At 38.8% G+C, this 18,634-nt stretch overlaps 1 protein-coding gene across 15 annotated transcripts in view; it reads left to right on the forward strand.

The window, feature by feature from the left end:
• FAM110B (family with sequence similarity 110 member B) overlaps positions 1-18,634 on the forward strand; it is a 137,103-nt gene that overhangs the window by 66,373 nt on the left and 52,096 nt on the right. The window lies entirely within an intron of this gene.

The raw sequence follows: 18,634 nt of genomic DNA on the forward strand, positions 1-18,634 counted from the left end.
AGTGAGAAAAAGCAGCAAAATTAAAAGTCAGTTCACAATTTTTAGAAAATTCTACTTGCAACCTTGATTTTTTTTTCCAAATGTAGCGCATAATACTGTTACTTTGTTCTTTGTGTAAGATAAGACTCAATGTGGTGCAGTGCTTAAAACTGATGCCCCAAATTTGAATCTTATACCATCTAAGAACTCTCCCTCCCTCCAACTTTTAACATATTTATGTTATTTTATAAGGCTGAAAGTCATAGGCAAAGTGTTTTGAATAATTAGAAAAAATGTTCTGGCTAAAGTAGCAGTTTGAGCAACCTTTAGCCCTTGAATTCCAACTGTCCATTTGCTGACCAGAATTGCAGTCCATCAATATTCGGAGAATCTGAAGTTGTCTGCCCATTGTTTAAAGGAACAAACAAGTACACAGAAATAGAGCCATACGTACATCTTAAGTGTCTGAAGTGCTCTGAAATATTGTTGGAACAAGCCGACAAAATATAAACCACTTTGTATTCTGAGAAATTCTTTCTTCTGCTTTTGTTTCCTCCAGTGCAGATGTGATCTATGATCCTGTGCATCGTAGGACTCGCATATCTAAGTTTGCTTTAGATTACAGCCATAGGATGGACTTTCTGCATAGCAACAGTTAAGTCAGGACAAAGATGAATGGAGGCTGTGGTGCATGCGTACAACCTCTTTCTTTCTCGCGTGCTTGCTGTTTCCCCCTCTATGTGCTGTATTTGCCAATTATAATGGTCCCAAGTTTTCTGTTTCAAAAGAGACGCAACAGCCTCTTGTAATCGTTTGTGTGTGCGTAAAATAAAATATTTGGAGCCTTATTATGGCACGATATTTGATGCTGTCAGCCTCTGACAGATGTTGGCAGTTCTTCATGTAGACATCTTTAATTCATAATGGGAATAACCTGCCCTTTCTAAAGAAGCAGCTATGTATAATCATTTTAGAGCACTAGCTTCCTGGTGTACCATTGGATTGTGTCCATCTCTTTTTAAGAGTGTTACCTCTGTGCATTTCTGACATAATAACCCTTAGAAACGTGTTTGTATTGGAGATAGACAGTACTTTCCATGCAGGTTAAGGCAGGTCTTCATAATGTGTGAACGTTTAACTATAAATCTGAAACAGTTTGCCTCAATTATCAAGGAATACTGATACCTGTGTGGTTTTGAACATGTTCTTTATCTCAGCATTTTGCAAAGATACAGTATAGATCTCTTTTCTGGCTCACCACACATTTTTAAGTGATTGCTTTTCTATCCTGATTTTTTTAAAAAGAAGTGTGAACAAAAAGAGAGAAAAAAGAAACATCTTTGCAAAATGTTGAGATAAAGGACATGTTCTGAAACATACAATATCTGTATATTATAATGTCAGAGATACACATGTATATAACAATCTTAATAAGAGATGGGCACAAATCAATGGTACATCAGGAAGCTAGAAGGCTAAAAATACATAGCTGCTTCTTTAGAAAAGGCAAAATAATCCCATTGTGGATTAAAGATCTCTAGAGTTGCCCCATGGAGAACTTCAAACAAAGTGATAAGCAATAAAAATGCTGGCCGGGTATCTTAGTCCTTTAGGTCTCTGACTGAAGAGCCAGAGGTTGAGATTTTGATTCCCCACTGTGCCTCCTTGGAGAACAGCCAGTCTCTGTTGTCGTGGGCAAAGCTGCACAGTCCAAGAGCACCTCTAGAAGGAGGGAACAATAAACCACTTCTGTATATTCTCTACCTAGGAAACCTTGAAAAGGGTCACCACAAGTTGAAATCAACTTGACAGCACACAATTATTATTATTAGGAAGCTATGTCTAAAACGGCCCAGTGATGTGTATGAATCAATTCATTCTCACGGTCCCCAATTTTGCATTAAAGCATGATTTCAAAACTAATATAAAGAGTAAGAATTAGAATTTACTGATAAATAAGTTATTTGCTTGTTTTGAAAAGCCTTGTTTCTTTCATAAATGTGGCTGAAATGTGGTGTACACAAATCTGTTTATGGCTATCAGTTTGAATTGAACATCAAACTAAAGTGTCATCTGATATTTATTGGAAAATACTACATTATGCTTTAATGCTGAGGTCTCAACATATATGTGCACTACTTGTGTGCAGTATGCATACACTGAAGCTCAAATTACTCCAGTATTCCCAGGTTTGCATGCACAAATATGCATACCCATGTGCATATGCACACACAGAGCCCTGGACACATAATAATGTTCATTCATATAGTATCTGGCACAAAATCTGGAGGAATGGCAATGGGAGGGAAATAAGATCAGTTTTTAAAAGTGTATTTTGCTGGTTTAGCTGGATATAATCAATCCACACATGCTGAAGCAAGAGTGACTGTGAAGAGACTTGCATTGCCTTAGAGAGACATCAGAAGTAGAGGGAAAGAAGTCAACATAATAAGAATAAATACAAAGTATTTACATTTGTGTGTTTATTTGTATATATAAACATTACAGTCTGCCATCTTACAGTATCATTTGTAATCCTTAGCATGATTAAATATTTGAAAGCAGATGTCTCGAGAGACCATTTTCAAGGACTGCTGGTTAGCTCAATATTTTAAGTATCTGGCTGCAGAGCCAGAGGCTGGGAGTTCAATTCCTTGCTGTGCCTACTTGACAGGGGCTAGACTCGATGATCCATAGGATCCTTTCCCACTCTGCAGTTTGATGATGACAGTGGTGATGATGAGTATAAACATAACCTCAGTTTCATCTGTGCATTATTTGATTGCCACCATTAATCTATTCTGGTTGAATAATGTTTTGTTATGTATATTGATGGTTTTTTGCATTTATTTCAAAATATCCAGGTTCAAACTAGGCATTCTGAAGCATTTTGATGTTGATGGGCTAATGATTTTATGTGCACTGTGATTTATAGTAGTGCATCTTATTTTGAGTATCATACATAATTTGGAGGATTTTGCTGCTTTTGAGCCCTACCAGACATGAAAAGAGCTTCATGTTAAATGTTGGTGTGTTGTCCTTCATAGTGCTGTAGCAGTGAGAGAAAAGGGATAGAAAAATATCTCAGTGAACTAAAGATTTCCTGGAGATATTTGTATTTTAATTTACAGTTGAATGCCTTGTGATTTATAGTATTTAGAAATATATTTGAATGAATGTACATTTTCAAGGAGTGACTGGATAAATGTGTTAAATTGGCCTCTCATTTGTCAACATAGCTTCTTCTTTTCACCTTCTTAGTACAACACTCTCCCCCCCCCCACTGAGTCAGACTGAACTGTAGATGAGGTTGCCTTCGTAGTGCCATTTGATGTTAAAAATGTACAGTAGTTGACTAACTTTAAAAACTACTGTGAGAACTTCAAATCTGGAAGAAAGTTGCTCTTAGAACTACTGCTGTCTGGGATTGTTACAAGTACAGTATGAAATGACTTGTTATTTGGGCCATGGTACTATAGACTAATCGTTCAGTAGCAGAGCAGATTGTTTGCAAGTAATCTGGATGCAATCACCAGTTACAGGATGTCATATATTGAGACTGAGAGATATTAATCCAAGACCTTTAGAATTACTTCCATTTGGCTAAACAAATGTGAGCCACATCCTACTAAGTAGTTTGACTAAATATAAAGCAAGTCTGAATATTCATGTATCCTGCTTCTTTTTATTAAACCTCCTTCATGAGAGAAAAAAAAATAGTGGATTGAGTCAGTTATGGCATATTTTCTGATCCTGTGAGAATTTCAGTGGAGCAGTAAGGTTAGGGTTTAGAGTACCCATATTTATCAAGCCATTGAAAATTCCAAACCCATCCACTCTCTCATATGTTCAACCTTTTGACAATTAGAAGATATCTCATCTGCTTCACAGCATAATGGCTCACTCAAAAGCAAAAAAGGCCCTGAACCTTTTTGCTGCCAAAATATTGTGGTGGGAGCCAGTTTGATAGAGGCAATGGAGTAACAGACCAGGGCTCAGGAGATTTGTACTGTATTCAGATTTTCATTCAGCCCTGGACAGTCACAGGGGGAGACATGGAATGGGTAAAACCACTCCTTAAATATCTCATAAATCTTGAAAACCTATTAGCATCACCATAGGTTGGAGATGACTTGGCAGCATATAACAACAACAAATGGTAGAGCACGGAGCATGGAAATGTTACTTAGAGAGCCAGTGTGCTGTAATTGATAGTACACTAGGCAGATTAGGACTCAAAAACTGGATTCAAATGCTCACTGCCATGGAAGGTCACAGGGAGGATGTGGCAATAGTAAAACTATTCCTTAAATATTTCACTTATCTTAAAAACTATATTAGGGTTGCTGTAAGTCAAATGAGACTTGATGACACACAACAATAACATGTTACATTGGCTGGGACAAAGAAGTACCCAATATAAAATGTAATTGGAGGGGAGGTTTTATTGTAGTCCCTACACTGTAGTTCTACTTCTGTATGGATTCTGGAAGAGAATGTGACTCCTAAATGACTAAAAATGTGCTCTCTTAGAAAATGAAAGTAAATGTTCATGTTCTGCATTCTGATGTTATTATCCTTGATGCTAGTGATGCTTTCCTTTTAGAGATACAAACTTTACTGATGTCTAGAGCTACCTGGACAAGATTTAAAATTTTATTTCATTTAAAATTTAAGCTGCCTTTAAGAGTGGTACCTTTCCAAAACAATATGCAAGATAAGATAAAGAGTATGAAACAACGTAATTCACTAATAACAAAATACCACCAGCTGTCCCTGTTAAGAAAAAGCTAACAAGAAGCGAAGACTTGCAAAGAAGGGACCTGATAGATTCCCACTGGAACTCGCTCTCTGGGATATTGTTGCAATTCACAGAACAATAAATAATACATGTAGTATCCTTACTTTGCATTAAGTGCAGATTGAAGAGGTGTACTGTGCTTGTTACCTAGGGACGTGGTGGTGCTGTGGGGTAACCCGCAGAAGCCTGTGCTGCATGGTCAGAAGACCAGCAGTCGTAAGATTGAATCCACGTGATGGAGTGAGCTCCCATCGGTTTGTCCCAGCTTCTCGCCAACCTAGCTGTTCGAAAGCATGCAAATGCGAGTAGATAAATAGGTACCGCCTCAGTGGGAAGATAAAACGGCATTCCCTAGTCACCCTGGCATGTGGCAATGGAAACTGTCTTTGGACAAGCGCTGGCTCTACGGCTTGAAAACAGGATGAGCACCGCCCCCTAGAGTCAGACACAACTGGCCTAAAAATGTCAAGGGGAACCTTTACGTTTACTGTGCTTGTTAGTTGTCTCTGAAACCTAAATAATATAGTTTAAATCAATTAAAATATCTAAGAAATTTTCAGTTTTGCAATATCCAGAAGGACAAAAGTTGAAAATATTTTATAGTTTCACTTTAATTTCCCTTTCCATTCCCTTTATCTGAAAAAAAAAAAAAACCACATTGTTCCTTGCATCTTCACGTGGAAAACTCTTAGGCTGAATATTAAAAAAACTTTGCTTATTCACCCATGTGGTGGCTTGAACTACTTTCACCCTCCTGTCTGTTGTATTTGAATATAATGAATAGTTGCAAATTATGAAATAAGCATTCTTCTTAGTGGGCGATTGCTCTCAATCTAACCTATGTCAAAGGAAAATAAATGTCAGACCTGTTCATAAATGATATGGCAACACAAATAGGATGTTGATCTGACTTCCTTGGAACTAAAGCAGAATATAAATGTCAGACCTGTACATCAAGCCAAACAGTCCATCCATCAGCCATGTTTTATGGGTTGCCATATTAGGGTTTGTGAGCCTTTAACTAGCAGTACAAATAGAAAATTATTTGAGCCTCTGAGCCTCCATATATGTCTGTCATCAGATTGGTTAAATGCAGGTTGTACAGGTATGAAATAGATGATAAACAAATTTATCTTCTACTATTTTGGTACAAAATTTTCCATAAAACCTTGGTGATTGTTTTTCTTCAACTTTAGACCAATACTATGTTAACTGTTTCTACCACTTTGATGTTTGAGATGTTTAAAAGCCTGGATTCTTCATGTATTATTTCCAATACATTGAATTTCATTATCAGTATCCTATTGTATTAACTGTGGATGGAGCTATGGTTGTGGAAGTGGAAGCAACTCTTTGATGAGGTGTTGGTGATATGCCTCCTAGTGCGACCAGCACCTCACCAAGGAGCTGCTTCTACATTCACAACTATAGTTCTGTATAAAGTGAATGCAACAGGATACCGATGTTCCAATTCATTAATATATCAGAAATAATACATGAAGAATCCCAGCTTTTAATCATCTGCATCATTCAACAGTAAACATTTTCTGTTCCCAACTTCTGCTCTGGCTACTCACATTTTCCATGAGTCTTGGAGTTTTCACATACTTTTCCCATGAAGGCTAATGCCACTGCCCTGCTTCTTTTTGGATAGCTTCTTGTTCTGGCAGATGCAAACCTCTACTGCAGTTGAGCAGTGCCCATTTTCTTGAGGAAATAAAATCCAGCCTGAGACAACCAATTTTTCTCCAAGCATAAGTTAGAAGACAATTTGCCCTTCCTCAAAATACTGACTTAAATGGGCAATTAGATGCATAACTTCATGAAGAAAATAAACATCCCTGAACTAAAAATGTAGATCATGCAATTTCTTTTGAAATATTTCTGCTTTGAAGGAATAGTTATTTAGAAGTACTACATGTTATGTTAAACTGCATTGTCTATTTTTTCCATAGACAAGATCAGACACAGAAGAACCATGAGTTTCTCTAGAAGAAAGTGAGATATAAATATATTAAATAATCCAAGATTGAATATTACAGTTTGTTTGGAAACAAACTAAATAAGAAGCAAAAGGGGGAGGATTGAGGACATCAGCAAGATGAAATGATATTTTGCTCAGATTTTCTTCTTTACAGTACTTGATTTATTTTAAGCACCAGTTTTCTAGTTAATGCACTTCAGCTTCATAATAGTGTCTTGTAAAAATTCAGGGTCTACTTTGTCCACAAAATCTGATTTTCCTTAGATACATAAATATTGCTTTTGAGAAGTGAATGTCTTTCTGACAGGCAGTAAAGCATGCTGTAAAACTTTAATATTTAAAGGCAGCAAGGCAATCAAACCAGCAGGAAAGATATGTAAGTAGGATGGAGAAAAACTTTGTCATGTGTGGCTTCGTCTACCCATCGTAAATTTGGTATTAAGAGAATGACGGTGAAAAATAATTTGATCATTTGTTGTTATAGTGCAGCTTACTGTAGAATGAGAACTAGATTTAGACAGCAGTTCATACACTTCACAATTGATTAATTAAGCTACAAATCCTATAATTTTCAGAAAATACAGGGCCCTTTTGTTATTTTTCAGATATTATATTTGAACTATTATGCCCCTATTAAATTTTGTTGTCGGAAATGATGTCTGTGTCATTATCTTTTAATTTTAAAACACATTAGACTTGCTGACAGTATTATTGCCTCAAAAACTATGGAGACAAATTATCTTTTGAAGCCATTAATTTGCATTTTAAATGGTTTTAATATATTGTCATATGTGCAAATGAAACTGTTTCTGCTACGTTTATCTGTAATAAACATAGGTTTTCCTTCTATCAAGGGTGCATTTGGGGTGTCTTCTGGTCTTCCACTAGACATAATTTGATAGCAGCTTCTCCATTGCCTAATCCACTGTCCCTTCCTCCTCATCCTTAGAGGAAAATCCACTACTTTCAGCATGAAAGGTGAGACTAAGGAGGCAAACGTAGTTGAACAGATGATGGAATGAAGCAGACCCCAACTCTTTCCTTCTTCCTTGACCATTTATTGCAATTGCTCAGTCCAGCCTTCTTTGAAGCAAGGCTAATTACTTCAATTAATTATGGTGGAAATATTGCCTGAGACTCTTTATTGTGTTGGTGTTTTAAAAATTCTGGTTCTTGTTACAAGAAAAAAAAAGCTATATGGGGCCATGCTAATGTGAGGATAATTTAAGATATGGGAAAATATATAGTAGAATTTGTCAGTTTTTCCAAATGTCCTGGATCTGACTAGTGATGTAAAGTGGAAATTTTTCCATTGCTGTATTTTTCTACAAGTGTGTTGTTTATTAACAGTAATCATAATGAATGCATTAAAATAGAAGACAGATTTGGTCCATACACTATTATTTTTTAATAATAGTTATCTATACACCATACCATGTGTATGGTATATGCTCTATCATCACTACCAGCATGCTTCTTGCCTCTTCAATCCTGCTCAAGTTCATACAGAGACCGTTTTTCTGTGCCATGTTTTCACCATAGAAAGTCTTTTTACCTTCTTCCTTGAAGATCCATAGCGATCTCTTTGTATTTCCAGAAGAACAGAAGGAATTATAAATATAAAACTTTCTTGTTCCTTACTTTCCTCATTGGCTTTTCAAACAATTCTGTAGCCCCCTTTCCTTCCCTCTAGAAACCAGAATGATCCACTGTGCAACTTTCCCCCCCCCCTCCCAAAAGAGATCTTTACTATGTGGCTACAGGAAGAAAGAATGCAAAGAAAAAAGAGGAAAGAAAACCTGAACCAAGATAAAGCACTGAGAAATGGCATTGGAGGCTCAACTCGACTATGTTTATTACAGTAAAGAACCCTTTAGAGAATCCCCAGGAGTTTGAGCATCCTGCCAGGATGGTAGTGTCTGCTTGAAAAACTAACACAGGCCACAGAAACTGAAGGGGAAATATTTGCTAGGTATACTTGGATATAAAAAGATTTGTACAAGAACAGAGTGGTCTTCAGTGACATTCCAGACGTGTAGAAGAAGAAATGTTGTCTTTTTCTACTAAACAAAGGAGTTTGGGCAGTCTTTGAATGGGGTAACGGACACTGAAAACCTCAGGTGGATCTCTGTAGTGGATCAGTAGTAATATAGTGATCAGATTAGGATTAAGGAAATGTGGTCATAAATGGTTTCAGGGGTTCCCACTCCCACCAAGCATTGAATATTGAACTGCAGCCCCATCAGCATAGAGGGGTTTGACGAGAACTTGAAGTACAATTCCATGTAGTTTGCTAGACCCTTAGGAGCTCATCTGGGGGATGAAATGAGGAGAAAGAGAATGGGTTGCCCTAGCCACTTTTTCTTCTGGACTCTCCTGCTGCCACCATGTGGCTCCTGGCAGATTATCTGCAAGGGACTATGGGTTTTGATAAGAAAGACTCCCCACCCACTCCAGTAAAGGTAAACGTAGTAAAAGTAGCTCCAGCATCATATACCGTGCAAAAATGAATGGTCTGATGGAAGCGAATAATATCACTTACAACGATAATGATGATGATTATAATTATAATTATTATTCAGGAGTGTTTCAGTGTATGGGAGATGAGGCACAGTTTTCATTTCTTTGTGGAATAAAAAATAGCCACTTTATCATCAAGAAGAAGCTACATAGCCCAGCAAAGAACATTAATCATGAGCAATCCAGTTTTAACTCTTGAAAGTATTCAGTTCAAGCAGGTATAGGCTGGATATGATAGAGAAAAACTGCTAATGGTGCATGAATGCACCTGTTTCAGGCTCATTCTACAATACATGCCTATTACCTGCCTACCATAGACATTCACAAAGGTGATCCAATTGAAGGTATTTTCTTACCTAGTTCATGGCTGAAATCCTGTTTAGCATAGAAAATTGCACTAAATTAGGCCCACTGAATCAGTAGGGATTTGGTGAATCAGCTCTTCCATAAGTTCCACAAATTCAAATGGACCTACTCCAGTTCCAACTTAACTATGCCTATTGCTGCAAAGAAGATGCCCAAGAGGAGATTCTATGAATAGTTCAGTCTATGTTACATATTTTTTTCCTTTGCAAATGTATGTAATCATGGTACTTCATTAACAGGATGTCACTATAGAAACATGTTTTTCTGCTGTTTCAAAAGGAAAATCTAAACTAAACCCTCAGGCTTCTTCTTTGAAAATACTCCTATTATGCCTCTATACAAAGATACTATAAAAATATCTAGGCTCTTAACTAAATGTTATTAAATGGTTAGCTATATAAAAGCAAAAGCAACAGAGTTCATCATGAAAACTTTATAGATGTACTGTAGAAACTATAGAATTTCCTTTTGTTTTTTAATCTAACGGAAAAGCTGTGTAGGGTTTGTGGAAATGTCTTTGATGTAAAGTATTCACTATTTGGGCCAATAATATTGTATAGATGAGGATGATTATCAATGTAATGCACTTGGGGAGAGTATCATAAGCTGGGCTCCCACCAGGTAGGTTCTGGTGCCTTGTCTCCTATACAGTTGTGCTTCAACTTACGAACGTCCCGACATACGACCATTTCAAGTTACGATCAACTCCGGCTGCAAAATTTTGTGGCCGGAGCTTCGAGTTACAACCAAAAAAGGCGGGGAATTCAAATTGCTAACTGTTGGTAGGCGAAGGGGCTGCTTCTTTGTAGCTCTTTCGCCCCAGCGGGTAGAGCATAGATCAGGGAACAGGGGTAAATTACCCCAAATGGGGTAAAAGTGAAAATCCTGGGGGTAATGAGCCTTTTGCTTTGCTTTTTTTGCATTTCTGATGGGTCTTGCACAATTTGTTTCCTTTTCTCCCCCCCCCCTTCGGCTGGAATGTAATAATCCTGTTTCTGATGGGTCTTGCAGTGGGGTTTTTTGTTTGTTTTTGTTTTGGGCTGGGGTTCTTTTAGGTGATTTTTTTTCTTTGGCCTGAACGGATTAAGTGCATTTCAATGCATTCCTATGGGAAATGGTTTTTCGATTTATTACTATTTAAAGTTACGTCCATCTTCCGGAACGGATTAATTTTGTAAGTCAAGGCACCACTGTACTATCACTTTCTCTGCAGTTTAAGCAAACTGAGCTCTGGTTCCCCCTAGGCTGCAGTACCATGCTGTCCCTGACTAAGAACAACATTCAGATATCAAGCACTATAAAGCTCTACCTTTTACAACATCTTTCTCTAAGCTGTTGACGTGACTTTCTAATAGCTAGATCTGTTCTGCAGCCTTTATCATTTTCCACTAGCGTTCTCTATACTATGAGCTAGTTATCATTTTTATAGCCTATTCTAGACTTTTTTAAATTCTGTTTTCAAGATATTCTTGTAATTAAGACTTGTCTCTTAAAACAGGCTGCAAGACCTGTAGGCTCCGGTAAGATTCTTATCCACCCATTGCCCAGATATTTAGCTGCTGAACTAAGATTTTAAGAGCAATTTGTTGAAGGAATAAAACTAGTTATTTCAAGATTAACCTAAGTCCCATGGTTTCAGTGGATATAACAACTGAATTTGTTTTAGTGGGATTTTATTCTGTCTCGGCCCTTGTTCTGGTTTCAACTGGTGATTCATCTAGATCAGTGGGTTCCCAGTTCTTATTGGACTACAACTCCTAGACGTCTTGGCCAGCACAGCTACCCGTGAAGGCTTCTGGGAGTTACAGTCCAAGAACATCTGGAGACCCAAGGTTGGGGAAAAATTGTTACAGATATTTGCTGAATATATGAGTAAACTAGTAAAATAAATGTGTTCTTATTTTTTGTATGAGTACTTCACACTCTTTCATCTGACACTTTGTCGCTGGAAGTGGAATGCTTTGTGCTGGGGTCTCTCTGTGCATTCATGTTTGAATGTGCACTGATTGAACTGCTGTTTGACTTTACTAGCCTCTCTCTGATAGCATCTCTGGTACAGTTATGCCAGATCTATAGGAGAAATTAGCTGGCAGTTCACATTATGGAATCTGGTCTTGTCTAGTGCTCCAGTCATGTGGCAATTCCAGTCTGCTTTTCCCCATCCTGTTTAACTTTATTATTATGATTGTAAGTCAACCATGTTAGATACACAAGATTAAAATACCACAAAGCATATAATATTTGCAATCAAAACAAAGCAGGCTGAAATGCAGATTACAACTGAGTGTCAATTCTAGTTAGTGCCGTGATTTTGTATTGTACACACTGGTTCATAAAATTTTGCATCCTTGCCTATGGTTTCACTTGAGGAATCTAGAGAGGAGGAGAGAGAACTAAAATGCATCTACCTGGATAATGTTTTAAAATTGGGAGAATCCTTATAAAATGCACAATACAGCAGAGCATGTTCCACAGTTTTCACTATGCCATATTAGCAGGGGTGAAAAAGCTAACCTTAAGGGATACATAAGTATCTTCCCTCTAAAAAGCTTGAAGGCAGAGCATTGAAATGGGCCAGAGTTAATAGCTCTCTGATGTCTAGCAAGTTCTAAAGATAATCTGCCAGGGTGTTTAGAGCTTGCAGTAATTCCCAGCCACTGAGTAATGTGATACCCACGCTCTGTTGAGTGGGGGTGCTGTTTCCCAGATCCATTTCCTAATAATCTCAGACATCCCAGATGTAACAAGGCCAGAGTGGTTAGCCTGTAGGACAACAGTTTTCCCTCACTGCTCTCACCCAGCCTGAGGGGTGGTTATCTCTTAAAATCAGTAGTGCTAATCCAATAGGATTAAGGTTTAACTTCAGTAAGAGACTGATTATTTGAAGCCAGGCACTTGCTTCAAGTGGGGCCATTCCAATTTCTTTTCTCAGTAGGGCATTAGGGATACACAGTGGTACAACAAAAACATTTCTCAGGAATATAAACTTTACTGTCTCAAGGGGGCAGAAGTACTTATATATACGTAGGCCTGAACCATACATAAATTGGGCCAGTACTTTGCCTTGGAATACAGCAGTGCCTCGACATATGAACTTAATTGTTTCCAGAAGATGGCCGTTAAGTCGAAATGGCCGTAAGTCGAAGCACCATTTCCCATTGAAATGCATTGAAATGTAATTAGTCCGTTCCAGCCGAAGGGGGGAAAAATCACAAAAAAAAAATCACTGCAAGACTCATTGGAAGCTCGATTAATCCCTTCCAGCTGAAGGTGGAAAAAGAAAAGAAAAGCAATCAAGTGTGCAAGACTGATTGGAAATGCACAGAAAACAAACAAAGCAGATTGGAAATGCACAGAGAATGAAGGAACCAGGTTTGAAATGCACAGAGAACAAAGGGACGAGGTTGGAAATGCACAGAGAACAAAGGGACGAGGTTGGAAATGCACAGAAACAAACAGAGCAGATTGGAAATGCACAGAAAACAAAGGGACCAGGTCGGAAATGCACAGAGAACAAGGGGAGCAGTTCAGAAATGCACAGAGAACAAAGGGGCAGTTTGGAAATGCAAAGAGATTTTTAAAAAGCAAGGGAAGCTTGCAAGACCCATCGGAAATGGGGGGAAAAACAACCAACAAACAAACCCCCCAAGACCCATCAGAAATGGGGAAAAGCACTCCAAAAACAACCAAATCCCCCAAGACCCATCAGAATGAGGGAAACCAAAAAACAAACAAATCCCCCAAGACCCATTAGAAATGGGGGGGAAACAAAAAACCAAACCCCCAAGATCCATCACAGCACAGAAACGTAACACCCCCAGCCCAAAACCACCCTGCAAAAACACCCAGAACAGTTTTTAAAAGCAGAAAACAGCACCTTACCTTACTGGGCAGCCTTCTCCGATCGCACACTCTCTAACTGCTGGAGCGAAAGAGCTACAAAGAAACAGCCTCGTCACCACCTACAGTTAGAAATTTGAACTTCCCGCCTTTTTCCCCTGCCTTTTTCTGTTCGTAAGTGGAAGCTCCAGCCACAAATCGAAGCAAAATTTTGCGGCTGGAGCTGGTCGTAGCTCAAAATGGTCGTAAGTAGGGACATTCGTAAGTTGAGGCACCACTGTACTTTTAGAACATATGGCATGTACAATCCCCTTTTAGATAAGAAGTATCTCAAGATGGCAATAATAGTTTTTTGAGCATGTTCAGTGACATGATGGGCGGGATATAAATCAAATAAATAAATAAATAAATAAATAAATAAATAAATAAATAAATAAATAAATAAATAAATAAATAAATAAATAAATAAATAAATAAATAAATAAATAAATAAATATGGGCGATCTACAGCCCAGTTGTCTGGAAAACTACATCTAAATATTTTTAGGTCTTGACCTGTTTGAGATCATGCCCATCTGTCTGCATGTGGCAATCCTGTTTTATAGGTTTGACTCCAGTTATCAAAGCTTAGTCATTATTTGCTAGCAGAATTTGTAATCTTCCAGTATAAAAAATCAGATGTGACCTGGAAAAACTTCTTGGTCTAATGTTTCTTCACAGACTGTAAACAAAGAAGTCTGTCACCAAGCATTGGCTGTTGGTCATAGACTGTTATTAAAATAGGTCATTATTAGCACATAGGTTGCTATTATCTGTGTTCATTATGCAGATATATCTAATCAGCTTGTGTATATATTTTTAACCAAAAGTCACAATGGCACCACAGGAATTTGGTACCAAAAAGCAACAGTAAAAGTAAAGGTTCCCCTTGACATTTTTAGTCCAGTCATGACCGACTCTAGGGGGCAGTGCTCATCCCCATCTCCAAGCCATAGAACCAGCGTTTGTCCGTAGACAGTTTCCGTGGTCACATGGCCAGCATGGCTGGACATGGAATGCCATTACCTTTCCTCCGAGGTGGTACTTATTTATCGACTCGTATTTATATGCTTTCAAACTGCTAGGTTGGCAGACGCTGGGACAAGCGATGGGAGCTCACTCCATCGCTTGGATTCAATCTTAAAACTGCCGGTCTTCTGACCTTGCAACACAGAGGCTTCTGTGCTTTAATCTGCAGCACCACCACATCCCAAAAAGCAGCAGACTACATGCCAAACCTCCATCACAACCTGACAGTCCCTAGGGTAGACAGTCTAATGCTTGCCAAATATTTTGATCCATACTTCCCAAAATGCCTTATCATTGGCCTTTAGATTGAGCTTATGGGAGTTGGAGTCCAAAACTTTTGAAAATAGCAGATTGCCTTCCTCTTAGATGTTTTGGGCTACCAGTCCAATCATCTCCTGATAGCAATGTTCAGAGATGTTGGGAGTAATAATACAAACATTTTGAGAGAGTCCCATATTCAGGAAGGCTGCCTTACAGTAATTGCTTATCGTCTCAAGCCTGGCACATGCCCTGCATCATTAGTGTGTTTTATTGTTTCTTGGATTAGACAGGGACACAGAATGCGACACTCTGACAGTCTATTGGCATACACAGTAGAGTGTCAGAACTGGTGAGAAAGAGAGTACATAAATATCTTTCCAATGTGCTTTGCTGCTACAGTAGACCCCAGCATCGTTAACTTTCTTCTATGTCTTCTGATGTTTAATGGCTAAGCAGTACCAAATGCCTTATTGCTGCCACTTACTCATTTGCTTTCTGTCAATTCAGGACAGCTTTCTCTTTCTGGTTCTTTAAGGGGCAATCCATGGCAAACCATAGAATCCCTACAAGATGGAAGCACATGTACAGTATGTTGCCAGTTGTTAAAAATAACTAGGAAGGACTTTGTTTTTTTGTTTCAAAACAACTCTGATCCACTGAGCTATCCTCGTTGCTCATTCTCTCCCAGGTTTTTAGGTGTTTTCCCTCTCATTTCTCTGGGCTGCTGCTCTTTTCTAAGGCCCAGTGCCAATGCCACAAGGCCCTTGCTTGTCTTGATACTAAATAAATGTTGGTCTGGTCGCCACACCTCAAAAAAGACATAGTTGAACTGGAAAAGGTGCAGAAGAGAGTGGCTAAAATGATGACTGGGCTGGGACACCTCCCTTATGAGGAAAGGCTACAGCGTTTGGGGCTCTTTAGTCTAGAGAAAAGGTGCCTGAGGAGGGACCTGATTGAGAGGTATAAAGTTATGCAGGGGATGGATAAAGTAGATAGAGAGAAGCTCTTTTCCTTCTCACACAATACTAAAATCAGAGGACATCCACTCAAATTGAATGTTGGGAGAGTGAGAACAGACAAAAAAAAAATTTCCTGTCCCAGCGTGTTGTTAGCCTGTGGAACTCCTTGCTGCAGGATGTGGCGATAGCATCTGGGCTAGATGCCTTTAAAAGGGCATTAGACAGATTCCTGGAGGAAAAGTCAATTGTAGGTTACAAGCCATGATGGGGATGTATAATCTCCAGGCTTAAAAGGAAGGTGCCTCAAAATGACAGATGCAGGGGAGTGGTATCAGGAGATAGGTATCTAGTTGTCTCATGTGCTCCCAGAGGCATCTAGTGGAGCCACTGTGAGATGCAGGAAGGTGAACTAGATGGGCCCTTGGCCTGATCCAGCAAGGGTCTCTTATGTTCTTACATACCCTTCCTTCAGGCCTGTAGTCTTAGGTCCATGGAGTTCATACTGCTTCTTCTCTCGCACTTTCTTGGATCTCTTCTGCTTGACCTATGTTGAAGCTGAGCAGCTCTACCAATTGGTTATCTTCTTTACCCCTTTGTGTCATTGTACTGTAGTTCAGTCAATTGGTGTCAGAGGTTTCACTCCAAAATCTTGCAACCATTAGTCTATTGCCAAGCCCTTCTAGGATGGCAATCATCATCCTTTTTGGACCTAATCTTTGACACAGGAACAACCCTAATCTAATCCAACTATCTGATCCTAATGTTGAACAAGGAGAAATGGTTTCTTTCATTCTGTTCCTTTTTCTTTCACTCATTTTCCCTTGTTTTAATTTTATTCCTTCTGCCTTTCTTAGGTTATAGCTGCACTGCAGACATACTGTTTAAGACGTTTGTTGTTCTTTTATAAATGAAATGTTGAGAACTATAGTTTGTGTCCAGTGCTCTGCCAGACTTCTGCACAAGTTCTTCTCCTGTTTTACTACCTAGTGACCTGGTCACCCGGACATGGAACTCTCCTCACCTCCCCAGATGAGTATTCCATGCTTTTCGTGCTTTGCAAAATGCCTATCCATTTTTGGATACCTTCTAAAGCCTGGCAATGCCAGATAATCCTTGGCAGTATCAGCCCACACAGATATAATGTGCAGTGACAGAAAACTTTAAAAGAGACTGAGTCACAGATAATAATTCTGTGGCCATCTGGGTGTAGTTTGTGAATGAAGGCTGTTTATTATATCTTGGTTGTCTCATGTGCCATACCTATAAGAGTCGGAGCAAGGAAAGAATATTTCACAGAGCTTTCTATGGACCTGCAGCAGTGCCAGGAGCACGGGGAAGACCTGGAAAATATTTGCCCCTTCATTATGCAATTAAAGTACACACTTTGATACTATTATCACATTAAATGTGCAAACTATCCTGTTTGTGCTGGCATATCATAAAGTTACACATGTGTACTTTTGCCAGGTGTTACATGTGGCAGTAGGAAATCATGCAGTCAGTTGCACATTTCCCATTGCAACTATTGCACAATGCACCAACAGAAGTACTTTGTAGATAGCTCTTCTGCCTTTGTGCTCTTGCAGGTACTGCAAGTGTAATGTTGAATCACACCTGTGAAATTATGTATTATTCTACAGGAAACTACTATCTCCTCTTGTTTTTGTTTGTAGTCATTTTTAATTTTCAGTTTGGGAGACCATTTGAGCCTACTGAAGATGTTGCCTTTTGTACATGAGGTATTTGATAAGTGTTAGGACTGTTTTGATGAGTACAGCTGTTCAAGTAAATCTGAGGTATTCGAGGAAGAATCAATTGACTTTAATAATTTTTTTTTCAGTTATCGTCTTAAACATAGGTATACCACTTCATTGAAATCATCCAATCAAATCCATTTATCAAAAAGGTCCAAACATAATGGATTTATAGCAATACTGAGATGATACATTAACTCAGCTCTTTCACCTCCCCTTCATTTTGTCTCAGTTTCAGTCCCACAAAGTAAGATTACAAATACAGACTGTTACTAAATTGATTTGATTGGATGATTTCAATGATTTGGTATATCTATGTCTAATCAATACCACTGCTTGCTTGTATGGGTTCACATGACTGAGTCTTTGTGCAGAAGTTCCCTCTACTTTGTTTATTCCCCTGAAAAATAAGTTCTCTTTGTGGAGGAAACTTCTTTTCATCTAATGTCTCGTGAGGCACAGTACACCTTCATTTAAAGTACCAGAATGCATTCAGACTACACAGTGGTGCCTCGACTTACGAACGTCCCTGCTTTATGACCATTTCGAGTTACGACCAGCTCCGGCCACAAAATTTTGCTTCGACTTGTGGCCAGAGCTTCCAGTTACAAACAGAAAAATTCAGGGGGAAAAGGCAGAAAATTCAAATTTCTAACTGTAGGTGGCGACAAGGCTGCTTCTTTGTAGCTCTTTCACTCCAGCAGTTAGAGAGTATGTGATCAGAGAAGGCTGCCTGGTAAGATAAGGTGCTGTTTCTGCTTTTTAAAAAACTGTTCTGGGTGTTTTTGCAGCGTGGTTTTGGGCTGGACGGGTTTATGTTTGTGTGCTGTGATAGGTCTTGGGGGGTTTGTTTGTTTTGGAGAAGTTTCTCCCATTTCCGATGGGTCTTGGGGGTTTGGTTGCTTTTTGGAGTGTTTTTCCCCATTTCTGATGGGTCTTGGGGGGGTTGTCTTTTTTTTGGTTTTCCCCCCATTTCTGATCGGCCTTGAGGGGTTTGTTTTTTGGGTTCCCCCCCCCAATTCCGATGGGTCTTGGGGGTTGTTTGTTTTGGAGGTTTTCCCCATTTCTGATGGGTCTTGGAGAGTTTGGTTGCTTTTTTGGG

Source organism: Pogona vitticeps, chromosome 4 (genome assembly GCF_051106095.1).
Source record: "Pogona vitticeps strain Pit_001003342236 chromosome 4, PviZW2.1, whole genome shotgun sequence".
NCBI classification, from domain to species: Eukaryota; Metazoa; Chordata; class Lepidosauria; order Squamata; family Agamidae; genus Pogona; species Pogona vitticeps.